A 26,438-nucleotide genomic window follows, 5' to 3' on the forward strand; every position below is an offset into this window, starting at 1 on the left:
CTGAAAGAGAGAAATTTTGTCAGTGATGGAAAATGGAGAGTAATATAACAAAGATAGGAGAGCAGGATTCCAGGTTTTTCAAGTGGAAGGATCAGATGACTACTTGATAAGAATGGATTTGTTTATCACTTTGGGAGATGGAGACACTCAGAGATCTCTCAGAAAATCCCTTTTAATTCTGGAACTCTATGGTTGTTTTGTGGATCTTAGAAATGAACTTAGGATTTCCGGGTACAAATTCTAATAAATGCTAACTGTCTATTTAACAAGTTATTTAGCTTCTTTGAGTCTGTTTCCTCATCTCTAAAATGGAGAGTCTTCCATTTTTCCTTCTTTCCTTCCTTCCTTCCTCCATCCCTTCTTTCCTTTGTTTCTTCCTCTCTCCTCCATCCCTCCTTCACTTTTTTTTTCTTACGTCACTATCATAAGAATCAAAGGCAATAATAGATGTGAAACCACCTGGAAGAAAAAAATAAAGTACTATACATATATAAAACTTCATTATCATCTACCAAAGTAGATTAATTTGATTCCAGAAGCTGTTTTCAACCCTTGTCTCTGCCTGACAATTTGCTTCTTTCTGTGTATAAACCCTCCACCCCCAATCATTCTCACCATTTTTATTACCATGGCAACATGAAATGTTGAAGGGTCATTTAGCAGATGAACAGACTTCCCAGAGTTCCTCAGGTTCTAGTGTCAGGCTCTCCTAGGCAAGCACACACTCTGGCTGTCACATGCAGTAGTCATAGCTGCTGCCAGGGGGAAAAAATCTCCTCCCCTAATCCCTTACTAATTCAAGGAAAAACTGGTGTGGCTGTGTTCTAACAAAGAGACTGCCTTAGGGGAGAAAGGAAGCCGATTCTCCTGCTCCAGTCCCTCCACAGAATGAGCAGCTCTCCCTGGCTCAAGGGGCAGTAGTCTTTGCTATAAACCCATCCTTGGGACACAGGGCCATGCAAATCCTTTCTAGGAGACCCAGGTCCATGCAGGGCACTGCCTCATCCCCACGCATGCTCCATGGGCATGTCTCCTGCGCACACCCAGAGTGGCTTCAATGTACACTTTGTCTTTCTGCTGGCTTTATTCTCTGAGGGCTTGCAGACCCTCCACAGGCTGTTGAATCATCCCAACTGGGACAGCACACCAGGAAATCCTGGGGCAAATGGTCCTAACATCACATAGTCATAGACTTTTTGTTGTTTTTGTTTTTTGCTGAGGCAATTGGGGTTAAATGACTTGCCCAGGGTCACATAGCTAGGAAATATTAAGTGTCTGAGGTCAAATTTGAACTCAGGTCCTCCTGACTTCGGGGCTGGGGCTCTATCCACTACACCACCTAGCTGCCCCAGTCATAGACTATTAAAGTTAAAAGAAACTTTGAAATCAAAAATCATGCAGACATCTTACTGTACAAATGAAACTGAGACACTGTCTATAAAAAGACAGTCTAAAAGAGTAAAACTACTACTATACTTTCCAGTCTGTTCTAAGTTAATGAACCTGTTTGATATACATGACATTCCATTTCATTTCACGTCTCTCTTCTCCACATCTTTGTAGATGTGATCTTTTATTTTTTGAGTGCATACTCTTTTTATCTTTAGCCTCCTTGAAAACCTAGCTCAGTACCTTTTTACCCTAAACCTTTCTTGACATTCCCTGTTTTTCACACCCTTTCCATCTGGAACTTAATTTATATATGTCTTCTCATTTACTTCTCAACAAGAAGCTTGGTATTCCACATATATGTATAAATGTAAATATATACATACACACAGAGATATACATTCCAGTACAATATAAACTCCTTATAAACAAACAAATGCAAAGTGTATATATAGAGTTTATATAATTATGATATATAAAAATATAATTTTAAATGCATATATTTTTATATATAAACACATACACGTTCCATTAAAATATAAACTCCTTGAGGGCAGAGACTGTTTCTTTTCTTCTCTTTTTCTTTTCCTTTTTTCTCCTTTTATTTAATTTTTCTTTTCATCCTTATCCTGATACTTAATAACTTTGTTGAATGGACTGGGAATCAATCAATTTTATTCATTTTGTTTTATGCATTATCTTTTTCAGGGTTTGAACACAGTATTAAACCTTTACTATGCCTGAAAATGAATATATGCATCTGTTGTGGCTATCAACTCAACTGGAGTGAAAGCTCCATTAGGTCATTCACTACAACTTCTGGTTCCTGAATTTTCTCTCCTGGAAAAAAGACAAAAAACAAAAAACTAAAACTAAAACAAAACAAAATCCCTTGGAACTAGGATGGAAAGGTATCTTCAAGGTAAGAACAAGCCAGAGAAACCCAAGAACCTCTAGCTACCAACCAAGTAGGTACCAATCCAATTTTATTACATATTGTTTCACTATTCCTGGAAAACTACAACAAAACCAGAAGGTTCTCTTGTATGTGATTCTCTGTGTGACTATGGTCAATTCATTTACCCTTATTGGTCCTAAGTTTTCCCATTTAAAATGAAGGGATTGGACTAGATAACTGTAAGTTTCCTATGATCCTATATCCCATAACCATCAGACAAATAGTTTTCTTGGAAACATCTTGCTTTATTTCTCCTTTTGCACAAGAAACATAAACCTCAACCATTAGTCTTCCTTCTCTCTACTGTCAAATGATAATTTTTTTTCAAGGTGTAAACATAAACATATAAACATAACACAAAAACATAAACATATAAACACATAAACATAGCTGTTTGTGTGTTCCAAGCAAAGTTTGAACATGGTACCCCCAAGGTTTAAAATTATCATTTTATTTGTATTTATGTACACAATTCCTTAGCTCCTTCTGTATCAGTGACTTTTGTTCTTTTTTTTGTGTAACTCATGTTTGAAACAGCATGGATTTTCCTCCTCTCCAGTTTCCTGGATCTTTTAGCTTCCAGACAAAGATGAGATCCACAGAGTCAAAAGTTGCCCATGCCTTTTAACTTGGTTGCTTAAATTACTCAATGTTTGATTATACTCATCCATTTAAATTATAAAGCTAACTAAAGTAAGGGGTCAAATTTCCTTCCTTTACTATATCTTTTTCAAGTATCCACTATTAGGATATACATACTTCTGGGTATTCAATACACAGTATTTAGCAACTGCCAATTAATATAATAAAATGTCAGCACATGATTTGCCAAACTGAGTTCTGTTCCTTTGTTTCTTCAAACAATAATAAAATTGTTTAAAATTAAACAAAAAATCTAAATGAATCTCTTTCTTGTCAATTCAAAATACCACAGAACTATTTAAGAGCACATCTGGGTCAATTTCTTCATCTGTAACATGAAAGGAGTTGGGCTAAATGACCTCTGAGGTCCTTTCCAGCTGTAATGTATGATCCTATCATGCCCATTTTCAGATAAGGAAATCAAGACTCTGTTCACCAAATCTTACAAAGTGGAAAGTTTCCCTTATTTCTATTCCTGAACATGCACTATTTTTCTTTATTTTTTATGTAAACAAATATTTTATTTTTCCAATGACATGTAGAGATAGTTTTCAACATTCATTTTTATAAAATTTTGAGTTTCAAATTTTTCTCCTTTATACTTTCCCAAAATGGCAAGCAGTCTGATGATATAGGTTATACATGATGCAATACTTTTCAAATGTGAAGCCAGAACCTCCTAAAGAAAGTAACATTACCTGCTCCTTGAACAGTGAATGAAACAAATGCGGAAATGAACCTCTAGGCCACTAGAGGGAATCATAGGCTCAATTATTCACAGCAGCAATCACCACCACCACCATCAAAAAAAAAAAAATGGGTGGGGGAGGAGAAAGGCCTTGGTATTGTATGTTTAGCAAATTCGGATAGTCATCAAATATGTATTTTTTTCCCCACCCAATCTTCCTTTTCCTAAAGCCTCAATACTACTTTCACCCCTTCTATAGATTTCAGAATCCTGTTTGCACAGGGTCGATGAGCTCAGCCTAAACCAATTAAACAGATTAATTTTTATAAACACTTTTATAATTAATATTATTTTAATATAATTTACCTATCAATTAAATATAATTTATATGTTTTACATATTATAATAATTTTATTATTAAGTTCCACACAAGTTCACAGCATCAGTAATGCTCACATACTACTTCTGAGCTTAGGTTTGCCTCTTAGCGGCCTCAGAAAGACAAATAGGGGACAGTTCATGACCTTCTGGACAAGAAGCGTGCACTGGGTCACTTCAGAGAAGGAAGAGATGCTTTTGCAACATGAATAATATGGAAATATGTTTAAGATTATTGTATATATAGCTTATGTAGAACTGCTTGCTTTCTTGGGGAAAAGGGAAAAGAAGAAAAGGAAGGGGAGAAATTTGGAACTCAAAATCTTACAAAATTGAATGTTGAAAGCTATCTTTACATGTAATTAGAAAAAAATACGATTAATTGAGTTAAAAAGAATAAATGCTTTTTTCCCACTCTAGCCACTCTCCTTAGTATAGATTCTTTATCCAAAGGATTCATTTTACACTTCACAAATACAGAAACTGAGAATTTGATAGTGCCAGAATTTTAATCCAGATCCTCTAGGTCTAGAATCAGTATTACCACTAAGTAAGTAAACTGAGTCTTCGAGGAATAAAATAATTTCCCCAAATAACACAGTTAGTGAGAGAGACCAGAATACAAGGGCAATAGAGGAAGGTCAGGATTTTGCTTTGTTGTTTCTTTTTGGGGGAGTGGGAGGAACAAACTGCCTACTTTAGCTAGAAGCCAGGAAGCAGACTCAGTTTAGTAAAACACAGGTTCTGGAATCAGGGAGACTCATCTTTCTGAGCTCAAATCTTAGTTTCCTCATCTGTAAAGGGAGCAGGAGAAGAAAGTGACACTCCAGTATCTCTGTCAAGAAAACCCTGTGGATAGTATAGTTCCTGGGGTCACAAAGAGTCAACAGGACTGAACAACTATCTCAACTCATCTAAAATATAGAAGCTGCTCTATCTCCCATCCTCCCATTTTTGTATTCTCTTTCTACACAGTGTCTAATTTCTCGGCTGGCTTCCAAACCCAATCTTGACAGCCTTTGAGAGGTCAAAGTTGTTAGTTCTGTTACCTTGGAGGGATTTCCAAAAAGAGACTTCCCCATACAAATGAAATCACAGGGCTGGACCCAAAAAAAAGTCTCACTCCTGAATTTTCTTTGAAGATTAAAATCTTTCCATTCTCAAAGAAATGAACCAAACCAAAGATTTCCAGATATCCCAACAAGCAACCTAAAAATATTTTTGGTCTGGGAGATGAAAGGGAGAGTTTCTTTATATCATATTCTCTTGAAATGTTCCTACTCTGCCTGCTCATTAAATGGGTTCTGAATGTGAGGTATGCATGTAGCAAAACAGACACTGAGCACATAATAATGTCATAATGATGGTTAACACATGTACAACATTTATGGTTACAGAAAACTTGTATATATATTTTCATCTAATGCTCTTACCAAATCTTCCAGGTAAACTGTATGAAAGCTTCAGTTTCTTTTCTAAAGATGAAGAGGCTAGATGATTCTTTCAAGTTTACTTCGTGATTAGGTGTTAGAGCAGAAATTCCAATCCAGTTCTGAAATGAGATTCCAAGAACTTCCGACCATCCCTTGCTGACTTTCTTATACGATTAAAACCCCTTCCTCTCTCCTTTAATTTAACAAATGATTACTAAATGCCTGGAGTATTTAGTAATGCTACTGACTAAATTACCAGTAATAATAGTAAATTATTAGTAGACTAGACAATGAAATAATTTGACCTAGATTCTACCCCAGATCTAATCTGCCTCCAATAAAATCTGGTGGGATGATAAGTCATGTCCTCGCACAAATTGGCAGGTGATTTGTGAAAGAGGAGTCCTGGCAAAATGCTATGAGAATCACAAGATCAGAGATTTGAGTTTGGAAGGAACCTTGGAAATCAACTAATTCAACCTTCTCATTTTATAGATAGGGAAGCTCAGGCCCAGGGAAAGAAAGCCCAAAGTCACACAAGGGATGAGTCCCAGAGAGCAGTGGGAGACTGCTTTCAGAGGGAAAATGGGGGGAGGTGAGGAAGATTTACAAGATGGTGTAGAGGTTGGCACTTAATCACCATCATCAAACATTTTCTGAGCAGGGAGGATAGGGTCCTGGGACCTTTTCTGTCTGGAATACACAATAATCATAATCATGAGGCTCATCGGTAGCGCCTGGGAGGAGACATGTTGACCAGCCATAAAGTAAAAAGAGAAATCCCCCAACTAGGACTTGTGTCTATATGACCCTAAATAATCCAGTTTGATTTTTTTCCAATAAATTGGGAAGTTATGTTTGTGTTAGCATTGTAGTTTAGTACACTGGATTGATAGCCACTGGTGATGGGGCAAGTCATTTACCGTTACTGAGCCCATTTCCCCATCTATGAATGGGGGATAGGGCGACTAGGTGGTGCAGTGGATAAGACACTGAAGACTCATCTTCTTGACTTCAAATTCAGCCATGCTGTATGACCCTGGGCAAGTTACTTAGCCTCTGCCCTTATTCCCAGCATTGGCAGATCGTGGTCCATAGAGTCACTAAGAATCAGATGAGATTGAGTTACTGAACATCAATGCCCAAAGTACCTACCTCACAAGGTCATGAGCAGTTTAGTTGAACCAATATATGCAAAGTGCTTTGTAAGCATTAAAACATTGTATAAATGTTAAGCATTATTATTATGGAAATTATCTATTAATTAATTTATAAAAAATATTTATTGCTTATCTTGTAGGCACCCAGCTGGCTGCAGTGGCAGGCAGAATCAAAAATGGGAATTCAAATTTCTTTACAACAATTTATTAACAGTTCATTAGGTTTCTATGACCAAGGCACTATTCTACTTATTGGGAATACAAAAATAAAAATAAAAAATATTCTCTGTTCTCAAGGAGAACTAGAGTTGCAGTCAGGAAGACCTAAGTTCAAATCCTGCCTGATATATCTACTAGTGGTGGGATCCTAAATAAGTCCCTTCCCTCCCTGAATTTCATTTTGGTCATTTATAAAATGAGGGAGCTGGACTTGATGGCCTTCAGGGTCACTTCTAGCTCTATATCTATAAATAGGCCTTTGAAAGGCTTCCAAATAGGACATTTTATTTTTTGCTTTTATAGGATTACCTCTATTCCCAATTTTTATTTTTCTTTTTTAAAAATGGTATTTTATTTTTTCTAATTACATGTACATGTAATTTTTAATATTCATTTTTTAAATATAATTTTTAAGTTCCAAATCTTTTTCTCTTCCTACCTAGGACAATGTAATGACCGCGTATTTAAAATCAGCCAGAGTCAGGAATTCAGGTTAAGGGAAAAATCTTCAATCTTTATTGAAGTGAAGAGATGAATAAGGATTGCCATAGCAATATGGGCAAGAAAGATTGCGATAGCAATATGGGCAGCTGCGACAGGAAGCCAGCTAACAGAGGGGGATCTGAGTTGAAAGGGCCCTCGCAATGACAAAAGCAAAAGTCTCTCCTCCCCTTCCTTTTCCACTCCCCTGCCTCCACCCACCAAAATCGTCATTTCCTATACAACACATCAGGACTTGCACAAAGAGTGGGCGGGGCCATTCTTTCTCCAAGCTTATATATTAATAGAATATGGTCCAATTACTATTTAGCCTCATGTGCTTGGGACCTCAGTGCATCAACTCGAGCCTCAGCCCATTACAGGACAGTAAGAAATTTGATACAGGATATCTTTCTAAAAATCTTATTAAGCTCATCAGCCTACTTTTATTCTTACCCTTTTCAAAAAAAAGTGACAATATATGCCCATCTCTAGTTCAGTGATGCCTTTCCTATCTGCCAGAGCTGGTTAGAGACCTCTGACAGGGGCTTAACCACTCAAACCATGACTTCTTTTTGCATTTCAGGATATAGTTAGGACAGGCATGGTGACCTGAATTCTTTGAAGACATTTTTATGCTCTTTTTAATAATTTCCTTACTGACCATAGGTTTCAATTTCCTGTTGATATATTTCTTCTTTCTTTCTTAATCATTCTCCAAGGCAGAGAATACAGAACTGAAATATTACTATTGTTGAATGGTTCTGTCTTGTCCCAGATATTAATTCTCATCTTTCCATCCCCATCATTCCTATTTATTCCAAATTCTTTGTTCAGCCTTCAAGGTGGCTGAAAAAGTCCATTTTTATTATTTTTGAGCCAAAAAGCTTCTGGGCATTTAAAAAAAATGAAACCACTCTCCTCTTTTGTACTCATCCTCATCTTCAGTACCTGGTTCTTGCTTTTATCATTTGTACCTGATGTTGGAAAACCCAAGTCAGTGAGCTCTTTGTGGCTTGTACTGGTTCTTTTAGACACTTTCCCCTTTTCTTGTCAACTCTACACTCTCCATCTCTCTTGAGTGCCTAGCCCTTACCATATGAGTGACTCTAATCTGCTAAACCCTCCATCTTGCATTACTCCCATTATTTACTACCTTTGTGCCTACACTTGTGCTACTGAATGAAGTAGAAAAAATGCTGCAAGGCAATTCTACTATACTACAATCTACTAGATCTCTCTTATTGACTTATCCCACTTGCCAAAGTGAATCTTCCCAAACCTTTTCATCCTTCCCTAAACCTCTTATGGCTTTTCCTTCCACCACTCTCTCAGCTGAGAACCCTGCCTCATAATTTAGAAAAAAAAATTGAGGCCTTTAATCATGAGTTCCCTATTTTCTCCTTTCTCATTTCACATCATTCATTTGCCTTTTACTCTTCACTTCTCCTTCACCTTTCTCTCACATTTTATTCCCTACTAAGGCTAATCCCTCTGTGATCCCATTCCATTTTGTCTTCTCAAAGACAGTGCTTCTCTGAAATCCCTGCTCTCTCACTTATTTTCTTTTTCTTTTGTTCTAAATGAAAATTTTTATATTTAATTTTTTCCAATTGATAGGGTGCAACTTCCAGAAGAAATACAGCAGTAATCCTAAGGCCCCCAGACCTTAGGAGTGCTATTGTTCTAACAATCTGTCAATGGTCTTCTAGCTTTAGGAATACTATAGTCCTACAAACATTGCTGACTGCCAGATAACAATCTGTTGCTCAGTGATAACAGGGTTTCTGAAACAAATGGTGAGGTAGGTGCATACCAGACTACTCCTCAACCCCACCTCTAAACCATAAAAAACAAAACAAAACAAAAAAACTCAATATTGAGATGCAAACCAGACCACTCCTCAGTTCTACCTCTAAAATTAGCATATCAGTGACATGAAGGACCAGCTTTCTGTCTTTTTCTATAAATTTATCTTCTTACTCCTGGTTCTTTGCTAAATCCTTTTGGAACATAGCCTGCTTCAAGTTACAATTATAATAATCTTTGTCCCTTGACTTGGAGATGGGTTCAAGCTGGGAAATTCTTTTTCTTTCTTTCTTTCTTTTTTTTGCTGAGGTAATTGGAATTAAGTGACTTCCCCTGGGTCATACATCTAGGAAGTGTTAAGTGTCTGAGGGCAGATTTGAACCTCCTGACTTCAGGGCTGGTGCTCTATCCATTTCACCACCTGGCTGCCCCTAAGTCTACAAACTCTTAAGATCACTCATGACACTGGTCTGCAACCCCAACCTTTTGGGGTCTCTTTTGAACCTCAATACAATTATGTGATGATTTAAAATTGTGTTTTTTATATTCTTTTAAATGTTGATTTCCAAATTCTCTCCTTTCTTCTTACCACTTCCCCACCCACTGAGAAGGCAAGCAGTATGCCAATTACACTTGTAAAATCGTGCAAAGTATATTTTCATCTTAATCATTTTTTTTTAAAAACAAGAAAAATAAATTAAGAAAATTATACTTCAATTAGTACTTAAAATTCATTTGTTCTCTCTCTCTCTCTCTCTTTTTTTTTTTTAAAGGCAATTGGGGTTAAGTGACTTGCCCAAAGTCACACAGCCAGGAAGTGTTAAGTGTCTGAGGTCAGATTTGAATTTAGGTCCTCCTGACTTCAGGGCTGGTGTTATATTCACTGAGCCACCTAGTTGCTCCCCGTCTGTTCTCTCTCTGGAAGGAGCATTTTTTTTTTTTTTTTTATCACGTATTCTTTGGAATTGTCTCTGATCATTGTATTGATCAGAGTAGCCAAATCTATCACAGGTGATTATCATCACACCATTGCTGTCTCTCATTTCTTTTCTTTTTTTTTTCCTGTCATTTATTTTCAACTCTCCCTGTTTACTGCTCCTTCCCTACTGCCTAAAAATATCTCTGTGTCTCCCCAAACCCTTGCAAAAAAAATTCTCACTTGCTCCTTATATTCCCACTAATTCTCTCCTATATATCTACTGCACTTTGTGGCTAAACTCTTTGAGAAAGTTGCCTATAAAAGGTGCCTCTCCTTATTTCTCTTTTCTTAATCCCTTATTTTCAATTTTATCATTCCTCTGAAATTGCTCTCTCTAAAATTACTGATGTTCTTAATTGTCTGATCTTATGGCCTTTCCTCCTTGGTACTCTCTCTTGGTTTGGGGGGCACTCCTCTAACCTAGATCTCCCATCTATCTGACTATTCTTTCTTAGTCTCCTTTGCTGGATCCTTATCCAGAACATGTCGTCTAGGTATTCCTTAGGCTTCTGCCATGGGTTCTTTTCTCTTCTCTCTCTATTATTTGCCTTGGTGATCTCATCAGTTCCCATAGCTTGATTTAATTACCAACTCTACGCTGATGTTTCTTAAAACTTCAGTTTAAGATTATCAGTGCGCTGTGATAATCAATTGTGCTCTTATTACTGCATATTCACAAGACTTTTTAAACTCAATCTGTCCAAAACTTCCCCCTAAACCTTCCTCACTTCCAAATGTCCATATACAGCCCTTTTCTCCTTGAACACAATGTAGATTTCGTCGCCTCAGGCCTGGATTATTGTAACAACTGCTGGGGGGCTACCTGCCTCAACTCTCCCCACTCGAATCCACCCCACCTTCAGCCACGAAAGTGATTTTTCTAAGGCACAGGTCCAATCATATCACCCTTCTACTCAGTAAATGCCATTGCTCCCCACTGCCTCCAGGCGTTCAGAGACCTTCAGAACATTTTCCCTCTGCTCTCTTTCTAGTCGTCCACCAGAGCTAGCTCAGTGTTGGGGAGGCTCCAAAGCAAAGTGTGGGAGAGGAGAGTGCTGGTTACCAGACTGAAGGTGCACAGAGACGCTGGGCTGACCTCCTTGCAGTACATCAGTGAAATCCAACATTACATCAGCACCATGGCGGGAAACTGAATCGCTTCCATTTAAATTGTTTTGGGAAGATTCTGAAGGTCACCCCGCAGCATAAGGCACCAGACCCTGAGGGCCTTTTTTGAATTAGCATTCCGGCTCTGCTGCAGAGCACACCTCAGTTGGGCTGGGCACATTGTTCAAATGCCAAATGTGCACTTGCCAAAAAAGATTATTTTATGGAGAACTCACACTCAGGGTGTATCTTAAGAATTTAGAATCAGTTTTGACATGGGAGACAGCACGGCGGGCCCTCATCAGAGAAGATATGGAGCTCTATGAGCAGAATTGAACTGGCCCAAAGGAAACATGAAATGGGCAAAGTTAGAGAGACCAGCCCAAATGTTCACAGGGACTATTTGGGCCCGACCTGGGGCAGAGCATCATGAGCTCACAGTGGTCTGATGGGCCCCAGCCGGACACACTGTAACGGGACTATAACATAATAATGCATTTTGGTCGTACAGAAACAACAAAAAGATAGGTGCCCTTTGATCCAAAACACAGGCCTTTGGCTATTCACAAGCCGCTCAGTCTCTCAGCTCTGGGTATTTTTTTTTTGGAGGTTTATCCTTCACCTTCATTTTCACTTGCTGGCTTTCCCGGTGTTATATAGATAACCTAAAGGCATTAACCTAATGAGAACTAGGTGTATCTGGTGGATCTTCAATGGAAAATCTATGAAAAGAGATAAAGTGTTATGCCACAGTTTTCTTTAACTGTCCTGACTCAGTTTCCTTGTACAAGTTTCCCTTGTCTCAGTCTCCCTAATTACTCCCCTAAGCTGTAAATCTCCCTCTGGTCCATGAAGGCTGAGGACCAATTAGTTTAAGGATATAAATCGTTAGCCCAAGCAAGATAAACAAGAGAGTAGACTTCCTGATTATCTTCTGTCCTTGAGAAATTTACAACATCCCTTAAAGTATTCCAAGATATTTCACTGACATCTTTATCATAGCCTTTTCCAGCTGGGCTTTTCCCGCTCTTTTTCCCTCTTCTTTGTCTCTAAAAGGTATATAAAGGTTAGAGATTCTCCATTCATTGCTGGAGAATGGCGGCTGGCTGTGGATGCTGGACGCTGGATTCTTTGAGATGATAGTCTCTTCCAGACCTGGGACCAACATGAATTCCTTGGTCCCAGTATATCTTTATCTCTGTCTAGCTGGACAATTTGAGACAAGAGTCCTGTCCAGTCAATCTTACTCTCCCATTAATAAAATATTAAAAACTCTCTAATCTCTCTCCTGCCTCAGTTTCTCTGGCATTACAAAAGAACATAACTCTTTCCCTTTCTTACAAAAATAGGGCACTCTGAAGACAAAATGTTGCAAGTGTTGTTAGATATGGGCTGGCTATGTTAGCAGCCAAACAGGTCGCCTAGAAGGATGGATATGGAGTCAGGGAAGCCTGCTTTCCTTTTAATCTGTTAGATTGGTTTTGTTTTTGCAAAAACCTTTTAATTTAGTATAAGCAAAATTATTTTCATTTTGTAATGCTCTCTATCTCTTTGGTTATGAATTCTTCCCTTCTTCATAGATCTGGCAGGTATACTATTCCTTACTAATTTCCTTTATGTCTAAATTATATACCCATTTTCATTTTCTCTTGGTTTATGGTGTGAGATATTGATTGATAGCTATTTTATGTCCTATTGTTTTCCAGTTTTGCTAGCCATTTTTGTCAGATAGTGAGTTCTTATCCCAATGGCTGGCGTCTTTGGGTTTATCACACATAAAACTACTATAAGTCATTTATGACTGTATTGTGTACCTAATCTATTCCTCTGAGTCACCACTTTGTTTTTTAGCCAGTATCAGATAATTTTGATGATTGCTGATATATATACATATAGTTTGAAATCTGGCATAACTAGGACACTTTCCTTTGTATTTTTTTTCATTAATTCTCTTGACAGTCTTGACTTTTTGTTCCCACCCCCTTAATTCTAATGCCTTCCTCTCTTAATTATCTCCTATATATCCAGTCTATACCACCATAGTTGTTTGTATGCTGTTTCCCCCATTAGACTGTGAGGTCTGTAAGGGAAGAGACCATCTTTTCTTTCTTTTTAAATCCACGACACTTAGCACAGTTTCTGCCACTCAATTTATTAACTGAATTTTCTACTGGTGTTGAATAGGATCATATATACAATAATCCCCAGCAAAAGATTATTGGAAGGATGAACCAAATGCTTCCAAAGTCATGCAATTCATTCCAAAACCTAATAAAATTAGCTGTAGTGAGTGGAGGGCTAGAGAATAGAGAAAGCTAAGAGTTATAGGCTATTCTAATAGAAGCACTGCCCCAGATCATGAGAGTAAAAACAAAGTTTTATTGTACCATATTCTGTTCTGGTCAGACTGCATTTGAAATCTGTGTAGTTCTGCATAAGCAACATTTTTCAAGGACAATGATAAATCAGAATTTATCAAGGGGAGAGTGGTCAAGATGATGAGGGTTCTAGAAGTCATGTCTTTTAAGGAAAAATTGAAGGGACTAGAGACAAGCTATCTTGGGGAGGGGGAGGGCCTAGAGGAGACACCTTAGCTAGCATCACTTATTTGAAGTGTTATAATAGAGGAAGAAATAGACTTATTGTCACAGAGAGTGTAACTAGGACATCACTTTGTCAGATTTGTAGTGTGAGCACCCTCTCTATTAGGGGCTCTATTTTCCACCCTCATTTCCTAATTTTCTTATCTCATGTAATTCTTACCTATGTCTTTTTAAAAGTTATAATACATTTTGTTTTTACATTTTAGTAATTTATAGCTATAATCTTTCAATGGACTTCTCTACCCCCTACTATCCAATAATTCTTTCCTTATAATTTAATAACAATTATGCTAATAATTGCTAGGATTGATGGAATACTTTAAGGTTTGCAAAGCACTTTACAAATATGTCATTTTAACCACACAATAATTCTATTTGATAGGTGTTATTATTATCATTCCCATTTTACAGATTAAGAAAAAACGAGGCAGCACAGAGATTAAGTGATTTTCTCTGGCTGACACAGATACTGAGATTACATTTGAAGCCAGGTCTTCCAGAGTCCATGCTCACATAGCCCATGTCTGACAACACCTACAACATTGTCTTCAGAGTGCCCGATTGTAGGAAAAGGAAGGAGGGTCTATTCTTTATCTCTTTTTATAAATCCTCGCTACTGTACACCCTCAGTTCTCATTAGGTTAGCAGCTTTAGAGTATCTACATAACACCTGAGGTCTTCTGTGAATCCAAGACATAAAAATCAGGCAAATTTTGGCTTAAGAACAGAAAAGAATTTAACACCAATTAGGAGAGGCAGGAATGAACTGCCTGCTGAAGTAGTGAAGTAATCTCTTCAAACATGGGTGGACAGCAATTTGTTAGGGATGTGGAGAGTTCTGCAATACACAGGAGGTTAGACTGGGTGATTTCCACGGTTCTTTTTAACTCTAAGATTCAAAATCACTTATAAATAAGCACTTTCTATGTACAAATCATGATGCTTTCAGTTTGTCTTATCTCAGTCTATTAAACAGTATACTTCTGGAGAATGGCAAATCACTTTGTTTTGTTGTAGACAGCTTGAGCTTATGCCAAGAGAGCTATTTGATTAAAAAATTTGAGAAATTCCATTTTATGCAATGGCATTCATCCACTGAAATTGTTTAAACCACAAGGGGGCAGAAGTTACTCAGAGAGGGCCTACATCACATGTTTAAGTAGATATGATCCATTAACCATGGAATCCATTATGGTTTTAATTTTAAGAAGTGCTTTGCATTTATTTGTGGTTATTGGCTATGGCTTCTGTCAGTCGGGTAAATTTTATTTTTCTTTCATTTTCAAAGACCTATGTAATAAATGGGAACAATGGAAGAGTCAGGTCACTGAGAGGAAGATTACTTGTGAAAATAAATATCCATTATTTTAGTAACCAAAGGCCATTGTTGCAAGTTTTTCAGGTGGAATATACTTTTAATTCATCTTTCAAAATAACAGCTTCCTCAGTCAAAGTCCAAGAAAGAAATGATAATATACAAAACCAAATTTGATTCTTACCTTTCCTCTACCTTCTCCCCCAATTCCCTATATGCCTTCATTAGCCAAATCTTTTTGATGGTACATCTAAAATATATTTTAAATCAACTCAGTTGAAGTCCACCCTTATGCAAAAAGATGTATGTACTTCCATGCAAAGCTCTAGAGTGACATTTTCATATCTCTATCTATCTATCTATATGCACACACACATATAGACATACTAGTCGGGAGTAATACATAGGAGGAAAAAATGTGTGGATTTCTTCTTAGAGAACAGGATTAGACACTAACCTATTTTATTAACATATCTATTTATAGGTTTTATCTAATTCTGAATGCTAGGTTGCTTTCTAAACTTAAATCTTTTATGAGCTTCAGCAGAGAAGTAGAACTGGGAAGGAATTTTAAATGTAAAAAGTATATACTTCTGCTAAGAAAAAGACTGCCAACTCTGGGGTATATGGTAGTGGGACACTGGAGTAACATGAACATTTAAATTCAGATAAATTTGATCAAAGATAAGTCTTCCATTCATCTTTCATAGACTTCTCCTTGTCTTCCCCATAACAATCGCTGCCCATTCCCCACTGCTCTCAAATCTACTTAATTCTATTTGCCTCAGTTTCTTCATCTATAAAATGATCTGGTATAGGAAATGGCAAACCACTCCAATTTTTTGCCAAGAAAACCTCATTCTATCACCTACTTTACTAGAAAAGACCATCTCTTTCATTTCCATCTTGTTCCAGAAAGAGAAATGACCTTGATTCATATCTTCTTTCCTCTTAGCAGAGAGGTGGTGGACTAGAGGTGTGTAATGAGGCACATATTTTTAGTCACAGCCAATGTATTGATTTGTTTTTTTCTTAACTGTATTTATTTGTTAAAGGAGAAGGTTTTGAGGGAAAGGGGAGTTTCTGGATCAGATGAATCAGATAAGTTTTTAAAAACCCATAATTTTAGTGTTTTTTTTTTTTTTTAAAGAAATGGCCTTTCATTGACAAAGCTAAATTGCTTTTCCTGTGTCTTAGATTCCACCCCACTCTCCCCTCTCCTCTTTAGTCAAATGTTTGTGGGATGAAGTAATGTGTAATAGTCTATAGATAGGTTTACGTATAAATAGGATTAAAACCATTTTATATTTGAGAATACTGAGGCCCAGGGCTGGCAAGTGATTTAGACCTTATCATATAGCAAGTGAATGTGTCAGAGACCAGATTTAAATGCAGGTGTCTTTTGCTCTACTCCCTGTGTTTATTCTACTCCAATAGGCTGCCTTTCTCTGGATCATAGGATCATTGATCTGGAATTGGATGGGACCTTAGAGGTCATCTAATTCAAACATCTCATTTTGCAGATGAGATCCAGGAGGCTGTTACATGCCCAACATTACCCATGGGATTCAAACTCACATTCTTTAAGAATTGTGGGTTTCTATTTTCCCAATTGTCCTGCCTCCATCCTCTGCTTCTTCTGCTAATACTTTTGTTGAATTAACCTCTTGTCTCAGCTCCCTCTGTGTAGTTTTCTGCCCTGGCAGTGCATTTCTTTTGGGAAATGGAATTGCTTGTCCTTATGAACCAGATGTTTATATTTGCTGCCCCAGAGCCTAAACAAAAGGAACATCTGTTGCAACACCCTTAAATTCTGACCCCTTAAAAAAGAAAAAAAAATTCAACGAAGAATGGTCCTTTGAAAGTGAAGGACCACTGCTGAGTGTGAAGGCAGCTCTCTCTTAAGTATTTGGCCACTTTTGACCTCTGAAGCCTATAAAGAAAAAAATAACAATGAAGAAGTCCAAAATTCAAGGTTTGCTGAGTTCCCCTGGGCAGGTCAAACAAAGATCTTTAGTCTTCTTTGGAATAGATTAAGAACAAAACAAGTTTTCATTAAACTCCTAATGACAGTCTCAGTTTGGAGGCCTTCATCCCTAGTATAATATAGATCCCATGATCCCTCCCTTCTGTTTGTAACTTTGAAACTCCACCAGAGGCCTGAGGTCTTCCAGTGACAATATTTGCTTAAATCTGTTATTTGTTCTGTGATTGTTATAAGCCTTGACCAGACCAACACTGTGGTTTCCCAGCACTAAAGTTGGGTTCTTTAGGCATTTCATATTGGCCTGCAACTGTGACCCTTCTAAGAAGATGAACTTGATATCTAAGAACTCCAAGTTCACTTTCAATGGAAATTAATAGCAATCTTTTTTGTGTATCTACATGGGACACAGGGAGGGGAAGGCCTTCTTCAAAGCAGGCTGAACTAATTCTTTTGACCAAGCTGAGTAGAGTAAAACCACTATACCTGTGTGCCACTAACTAGTTATGAGATGTTTTAAAAAATCACTAGACCTCTTGGGGCCTCAATTTTCTCATTTTAAAAGAAGACTACGTTAGACTAGATCATTTCATAGGTCTATTTCTACTAAAAATTCTAAGTATTTGGTTGTTATATAAATGTTAGAGGCAGGTCTCCCTTCTGACATTACTTCTGTGACCTTGAGTAAATAGTTTAATTTGCTTAATATCTCTGGCAATTTCCTTAAATTTATCTATCAAGTAACACAAGTTTTATGACCTTGAGTCAAGATATTTAACCTTTATGTACCTCTTGTAGAGACTTTTGTAAACAGATTCAAGAATAGTAGGCTTTTAACAAATGATTGTTGACTCTTGGTCTCAAAAAAGAGATATGAGAAGGCTCTCTTCATTGCTGAGCTGGGGACTATGAGTGCATAACACTATATATCATGTCAGACTTTTTCAATATGTTGGAAAGTTTTGCTAAACTTCCCCTCCCTTATTTTTAAATTCTTTGTTATAAGGGAGAGATTCCTGGAAGAAGGAAGAGGGAGGGAGACATTGCAAAATCTCTGTTGTTCAGTGGTATCTAATTCTCTGTGACCCCATTTGGGGTTTTCTTGGCAAAGATACAGGAGTGGTTTGCCATTTCCTTCTCCAACTCGTTTTATAGATGAGGAAACTGAGACAAATAGGAATAAGTGAATTAAACTTATCACATAGTCACATGGGTAGGAAGTATCTGAGAAAAATAAGTCTTCTTGACTCTAGGCCATGAACTCAAGATATTGCTCCCCCTCATTGTCCAACAGCTTAACACATTTGAATACAAATGGAAAAAATCATGAAAAGTGACTAGGCTGGCTACCAATTTATCTAATCTTAAGAGGGCCCTCACTGTAGCAAGGCAAACAATTTGTTCCTCCATAATCATTTTATTATCCCACTCTTCAGCTATTCCAAATCTTGTTCTTTTTCAAGCCTCTCATACTATCCTCTTTCCCATTCCTATCAGCTGAAGATCTTATCCTGTACATCAATGGAAAAAAAATTAAAGATCATTTGCTGAGACTTCTCCATTTTTCCATCCTCCTCTCACATTATTCAGACATCTTCCCCCAGTATCTCCTTCTTCCTTTTGGTTTTAGATGAAGATTTGGTTCTTGCTAAGGCAAAGTCCTTTACTTGAACCCTTGGTCCTTTTCCCTCCAGCCTTTGCCAGCAAATTTTCCCCTCTCCAATTTTGCTTATTTTCAATTTCTTCCTAATTACTTCCCCTTGCCTAGAACCATGTATCCATATTTATTTCAGGGTATCTCCCCTACCCTTAAAATAACAACAACAACAATAAAACCTCACTTGATTCTACTTTTCCTGGTAGCTATTCTTTATCTCTCCTCCCTTCAGTTGCAAAATTCCCTGAGAAAGTTACCTATCTTCAATACCAACACTTCTTTGAACCCTCCAGCAGACTATTGACATCATTTCAACTGCTCTCTCCATTTGCCAGTGATCTCTTAAATCCCAAATAATGGCCTTTTCTCCATTCTCATTCTTCTTGATCTCTCTGAAGCACTTGACACTATTGATCAACCTTTCCTTCCCCTAGTTCTTTTCCTAGCTGTGTGACTCCTCTTCAGACCGCTTCCCTTGTTCTTCCTTTTAACTGTCCTTGGCCTTCTCTTTTTACTCAATCCTGTCTACTTGGAGATCTCTTCACATACTAGAGGTGTAAATGTTACTTCCTGCAGATGATTCTGCAACTGATATACAGTTAAATCTCTCCAAAGGCCTTTTGCACATCTTTAGCTGAAAAGCATCTCAGAATTCAAAATGCAAACAGAATGCATTATCTTCCCCATTTTTGAATTCCTTATTACTGTCAAGGTGTCTCCATTCTTCCAGTCATCCAACACCCACAATCCTGGTGTCCCCTTCATCTTTGCACTCTCACCCACCTCACAAATCCAATCGGTTGCCAGATCCTGTGGGTTCTACCTTCACAGCATTGCTTATATAAGTCACCTTCTCTCAACTCCTATCACCCCAATCCTAGTAGATCATCTCTGGGCTAGATTATTGCAATAGGCTTCAAATCCCTCCCATGCTAAGGTGATTTTTCTAAATTGTAGGTCTGTTACTGCCATCCCCTTGATCAAGGAATTCCCCACTCTACCCCCTTACTATCCTTCTAGGATACAGACAGTTTTCACTTTTTAAAGCAAGTTCACATTATGCAAATTCAGCTTTATGTAAAGGATTCTGAAAGAAATCTTCATTCCCCCCAAAAACCCCTACCTTAACTTTTGTCTTTTTCTCTCCTCCTGACCCAGCCCCCACCAAAAAACAAAAACTGAAAGCAAAAAATAAGCTAACCTCCAAGCAAAAGCAGAAAAAATAACTGTACAGAGAGACTGCTGAATCAAGGGCTTGGCTTGAGCTCCAGCCCTGAGAGAGAAGCCCTCTGCCCACCCTGCCCACCCACATGTCCGCCTTGGTGTCTATCTGCCTGTCCCCAGCCTATGGGCCCTATCCCATGTGTCTTCCTGAGCCCTGCCCCACATCTTTGGTTCTCTGGGCAGTGCCATGTGGCTGGTTACTGCCCCCAGTATTCCTCCTCCAGCTCTTGTTTCTCTGTACCCACTCCTATGTGCCCTTCAACCCTATGTCTGCCACTTTCCTACACATCTCCCTCTCCTGTCCACAATCACAGGCAAATTTTTATTATGTAAAAATCGCTTTACATAGAAGTCTATTCAACAAGCCACTTACAGTAAGAATTGTCTGTACTCAAGGATCAAGAACTGCATTTAAAGCGCTTCATAAGCAGGACCTTTTCTCCTTTTCCAGTCTTTTTGCTCTTTCCTCCTCTCCCATAACTCTGATCCAGCTTAACTGGCCAACTTACGATCCCTAAAATAATGAAACTCCATTTCTAATCTTTACACCTTTGTACGACTTGACTGGCCTTATACGAAACGTTTTCCCCCTTTCTTTTATCATTAAGTTTCCCCGACTTCATTAAAGACCCAGCTTAAAACCCATCTTCTACAGTGGGTCTATCATGATGTACTGCCTTTCCAATTTCCCTATTATTAATCCTGTAAATCAATCAATCAATAAACATTTATTATTAACCACATATTAGTCAACGTGCTAAGACCTGGAAATACTTTCAAGGAGCTAATAATCTAATGAGAAAGACAGTGCACACATAAAGACAGTGCACAGTGCACATATACAAAACTAGCTACAATAGGACAACTAAGAAATAATCAACAGAGGAAAGACTAGAATTAAAAGGACTTGGGGAATGCTTCTTGTAGAAAGTAGAATTTTAGCTGGGACTTAAAAGAAGCCAGGGATAGATAGTTATAAATGTAGAGACTGATAGAAATACACAATGTGTGTGTATATATATATATATACATATATATACATATAAATATATATATACATATATATGTATATGTATATGTATATATATATATACACACACATACACATATAGATAGCTAGACATAAACATAGATACATATATGTATGTATATATGCATGTGTATGTACATATACTTTTATATATATACAAATACAGATAGCTACATATAGATATAGATATACCTATAGATCTATATCTTGTATATACCTAATTATTTACATGTTATTTCAGTTTAGAATATAAGCTTCTTGTGGGAAGGAATTGGTCTTTTTTTCCTCCCCACTCTCTTTATCCTCATTGCTTAGCATTGTTTTTACAATGTAGTGATAACCTGATTTTGTTGATTGAGTTCAAGAGAAAGAAATCAAGGAGAGTTGAGATATTTGAGAATATTTATAGAAAATCTTAGAATCAGAGAATCTCAGACTTGGAAAAAACCCTCTTCTATCCTTTGCAACTTGAATTCCTTCCATTGTAAGTACTACCAAGTAATACTTAAGTACCTGTCATGTTGGAGAACTCATCTCATCATGTAGCATATTTGTTTTATTTTTCTCTTCTTTACATCATATATTTATTTATTAACTCAACAGACATGTGTTAAGTATCTGCTCCATGTAGTGTGTACTGGGCCAGCCTGTGTTGTGGACACCAAATTTAGATAAGACATTTTACCTGCCCTCATGGAGCTTACTGTCTAGTTGGGGGATAAAACAAGCACAGATCACTATAACACTCACTATCATGTGGGCTATGCTGCAGAAAGGCCATGAAAGGATCTGAAAAGGTTTTTTTAAAAAAATTTTTTCTGATGCCATTGGGGTTAAGTGACTTGCCCAGGGCCATACAGCCAGGACATGTTAAGTGTCTGAAGCCACATTTGAACTCAGGTCCTCCTGACTAAAGGACTGGTGCTCTATCCACTGCACCACCTAGCTGCCCCATCTGAAAAGCCTTTACCAGAGATCAGGATAGTCTTCAGGGAGGTGATTTTTGAGTTGTCCTTTAAAGACAACATGAAGCAATAGATGGAACAGAGGATTTGTATTTGAATTCAGGAAAAAAAAAAAACTGTCTGTTTTCTGGACTTAGTATTTTATTTACTTAATTATTTGCAATGAACAGTCTGGTCCATTTGTCCCTCCCCTCTCCTTGACTAACACTCCTATGCTGACCCTTTTCTGAAACCATCTCCTGCTAGTTTTGGAGGCAGGATAGTATCATGTAAACAGCTCGGTGGTGCAGTGGAGTCTCAGGTTTGGAGTCAAAAAGAACTGACTTTTAGATTTTATTTCAGACACTTCCTAACTATGTGACCCTGGGCAAGTCACCTAACCCTGTTTGTCTCAGTTTCTTCACCTGTAAAACAAACTGGAGAAGGAAATGGCAAAGACTCCTGTATCTTTGCCAAGAAAACTCCAAATGAGGTCACAAAGAGTCGGACATAACTGAAATGGATGAACAACAATAGTAACATGGAGACAGCAAGAGATTTGAATTGAGACATGAGTTAAAAACCAAGACTTTCAATTCAAAACTGTGTATGTGTGTATGTGGCGGGGAGGGAGGGAGGTTTAGGGGGAAATCTTGAGCAAGTCACTTAATTGCTGTTTGCCTCAGTTTCCTCACTTGTACAATGGGAATCATAATAGCACCTTCCTTTCAGGGTTGTTGGGATGATCAAATGACATAATATTGGTAAGTGCTTAGTACAGTGTCTCGCACATAATAGGTGCTGTCTAACTGCTTATTCTCTTCTCTTAAAACCTACACATAGTAGGCACTAGATAAATGCTTATTCCCTGCTCTCCCATATTTAATAGATGAGAAAATAAACTTAGAGAAATAGGATGGGAAAAGAAAAGGGAAAGAATTTAGGAATTGGAGTCAAAAAGAGATCTGGTGTTAAATCTGACTTCTCCACTTACTAGCTAGATAATTTGAGCCTCAGTTTGTTCCTCATCTATAAAATAGGTAGAATGATGGCTTTAGTATCTAATTTATATGTGAATAAATGTATATGTGGGATATGTACATATATCATATATATTATGTATACACATACACACACATAAAACATAGTCCAGGATCTATCACCAATAACTTTTTCTATTCCACTACAGATTAAAAAACTATAATAATATAGTTAAATTAATTATAATATAAAAACAATAATAATGCTACATTATGGGAAATTTAGTTATTGGATTTTGATATATTTGTCCTTTTTCTCTCTTTAATGGGACATCAAAAATTCAGCCAAAGGTTTTTGTTTTTCAGAACAGGATTCCTTGTCTTGCCCAGGCTTTGATATAATGCTACTCCTAGTCAGCACTGGAACATAGACCTACTCAGTTTGGAACCTGGAACCAAATCTCCACTCCTTTAGCAACCTGGTGGGCCTGCACTCACTTGAGTGCACTGGTATGTGTTTAACAAACGGCTCTCCAACCAACAATTTTTTAAGTTTGATCTGCACTATTATTAATTTCTTAAGTCTAAACAAACAGCAAAAACGTAAATATAAGCCCTGACTTGTAGCATTTGCTGATTTCTGAGATGTTAATGCTTACCCTGAGAATTTAACAATCAGCTCTCATTCCAGTTCACCATATTGGTATCAAACAATAACTTTAGCTCTGCCACAGCTCTGAACTTTTGAATGGCCCCTACCCGAGTCTCCTCAGTAGTGTTGTGTGCTACCATGCCCAGGAGAGACTTAATTTTTTTTCCTTGAGGCATGCTGCTTCATTGCAGTCTACACATCTATTCTCCCTAAGCTTCCTGCCAACTTTAGGGATCCTACAGAAGAATGGACAGAACAGGAAGGATTTGGGCCCTAGTCCAAACAGGACTATTCACCACATGTAATGAATGAATTCAAGTCAGTTCAGCATTTATTAATCACCTACTATGTGTATAGCGTTGTTGTTGTTGATGATTATTCACCAGGGAGGGGATGTCATGACACGTCAGTGAGTTGGATTTAAGTGAGGGAGGAGTGGGCAACGTCACCTCCTCACTTTCCCCTCTAGAGCCATCTGGGTCCAGTGGCCAGACACAATCAGGACGGCTGGAGATGGCCCCGGATGAAGCGGGAAACCAAGGCCTTTTTAGGCTAAGTGCTCAATGTTCCTGGGGCTGCAGCCATTCAGTGATTAAGGCTAGGTAGCAATTGATGCAAAAAAAAAAAAAAAAAAAAATCTCCTTTTTCACTTCGTCCAAATAATCCGGGTCTTCCCCTCCCAGACTAATTCATACCAGTAGATAGAGGGTTGCGGCACTAGGATGGCGTATCCGGCTCAGACTCAAGAGGAGAGTCTTGAGCCTCTCCCCTCAGACGCTTAACTAACTGGGTGAACCTGGGCAAGTCACTTAAGCTTGATCGCCTCCAAAAAACCAAACCAATCAAGGAGGTAATAAGAAAGTTTAGAAAGGACGCAGAGCCTGCCCTAAAGGTGAATAGGTCTAAGGACCAGAGATAAGACTTAGACAACTACGGGGAAAGCGCAAAATGGGCTCTGGTTCCCCTCCCCCCGCCGCAGCGGTGTATTCGCCGCCAAAGCCACATTTTCCACTAGGAATGTTCCTCCCCTCAGGAATGTGCCCCCTTCCCTACGTCCGCGCGGGTGCAAACGCACGGGAGGGCAGCGGCAGAGTGGGAGGAACTTCTTTTAGAAGCAGGAGGGGGAGGGCTCGAGGGAGGATGCCGGGGCTCCCACGGGGAGCTGGCTGCTCGCCTCGGAATAAACAGTTTCCCCCGCGGCTGTGTTCGGCACATCTGCTCTGTGTTTGTCTTGGATCGCGCTACCCGAGAGGTCTTAGGGCTACTTTGTCCCGAGAGCTCTAGAGCCTGCCCCAAGGAGCCCCGGTCCCCGTGCGCGCCGCCGGCAGCCTCCCGCTGCCCTGGGATTTCCGGAATGTGGCGGAGAGGGGAAGGCCCGGCTCAAAGCAGGCTCCCCAACCTCAGCAGACCCCAACTCGCTCTTCTGCAAACAAAGAGGTCAGCCGGGCTCCCTGGAGCTGCCGGGCTTCTGCGCCAGGCTAACGGCGCCATGCCTCCTGATGGAAACCACATGTGCTCCCGCTAGCTTCCGACAACTCCCCCCCAGACACCAGAGGCAGAGCGAGCCGGAGGGTTCAGTTCTCTCCCGTTTCCAGACTTGGGTCCCTCCCAGGCACCTAGACCGCTGGCAGACAAGTAAAGAGCAGAGTTTTTGTTTTTTGAGGCTTAATGAAAGGATTTATTTGTTCCTCACAGGTAAGGGCGGGGGAGAGAGGAAAAAATGTCTCCAATATAGAATATTATATTAAAAGCCTCTGCTTCCAATTTTGCAGTGTGAGCTGCACCCAGCCAAGACTCCTTGCCATCTCTGCATTATTGGAGATTGCTTCGAATAGAAAGGAAACAAGCATTGATTAAGCGCCTACTGAGCGCTGTTAAGTAGTTGACAAATATAAAATCGTTTAATTTTCAAACAATCTTGCCAAGAAGGTGCAATTTACCTCCTTTTTACAGTTGAGGAAACAGGTAGAGAATCAAGAATGTCACAGAAGCAGGAATTTGAGCTCGGGTATTCCTGACTTTAGAACCGTCACCAGTTCTCAGGTGACATGTGAGGGCATTTGCAGGACAGATAAGATCTATTAGATGATACATGAATCTGACGAGCCGTAAGCTCATAGACACCTATAGGTTTAGCGCTACAAAACTTGTGAGCTCAGATCCCACCAGCCTTAGCTTCCCTGTAAGCAGGGATTACAGGTCAAGAATGTTAAAGAGATCAGGGGCACACAAATGCTTGGGTTATTGTCCTGGAAATCTTCCAGCATCCACAATAGCGGGAGGTCTACGCCATTTCTTTGATATGAGTTTATTACTTATGAAAAAGGAGGATACAGTCAGCTTTACGTACCCTGTTTGTTTTAAAAATACATCTTGTTATGTGGATATAGCCCTGTGCCTGCAATCAGGAAGAGGAGAGTTTGAATTTGGCCTCAGACACTTTTTGCTGTGTGACCCTGGGAAAGTCATCTGTTTTTCCTGCTTCCTAAATTGTAAAAGATTGTAAGATTGTTGTGAGGATCAAATGAAATCATATTTGTAAAAAGCATTTAGAACAGTGCCTGGAACTTAGTCAGTACTATATAAATGCTTATTCCCTTTCCCACCTAAGTCCAGAATTGAAGCCTCTCTGGTAATGAAGACAAACAATTAAGGAGAAGATAACTGACACATTGATTATATCTGGCAGTATATGCAATGTTTTGCCCAGAGGAGGGAGAAAGACAGTGCAAGCTGTCATGCTTTGTTTTTTATCAGTATTGGGGAAAAACAAAGGATAAGAGAAGAGCTTGGACTGCTTCTAGATA

At 38.6% G+C, this 26,438-nt stretch overlaps 1 protein-coding gene and 1 long non-coding RNA gene across 4 annotated transcripts in view; one reads left to right on the top strand and one right to left on the bottom strand.

The window, feature by feature from the left end:
- The window catches only part of CLMP (CXADR like membrane protein), a 124,056-nt gene that overhangs the window by 32,279 nt on the left and 65,339 nt on the right, over positions 1-26,438 (bottom strand). The window lies entirely within an intron of this gene.
- The window catches only part of LOC127554406 (uncharacterized), a 112,481-nt gene continuing 86,055 nt past the window's right edge, over positions 13-26,438 (top strand). For both annotated transcript variants that reach the window (XR_007951978.1, XR_007951976.1), the window contains exon 1: positions 13-2,311. This is a non-coding gene — a long non-coding RNA (uncharacterized LOC127554406). The remainder of the gene's footprint in view (positions 2,312-26,438) is intronic.

This window comes from Antechinus flavipes, chromosome 3 (assembly GCF_016432865.1).
Source record: "Antechinus flavipes isolate AdamAnt ecotype Samford, QLD, Australia chromosome 3, AdamAnt_v2, whole genome shotgun sequence".
NCBI classification, from domain to species: domain Eukaryota; kingdom Metazoa; phylum Chordata; class Mammalia; order Dasyuromorphia; family Dasyuridae; genus Antechinus; species Antechinus flavipes.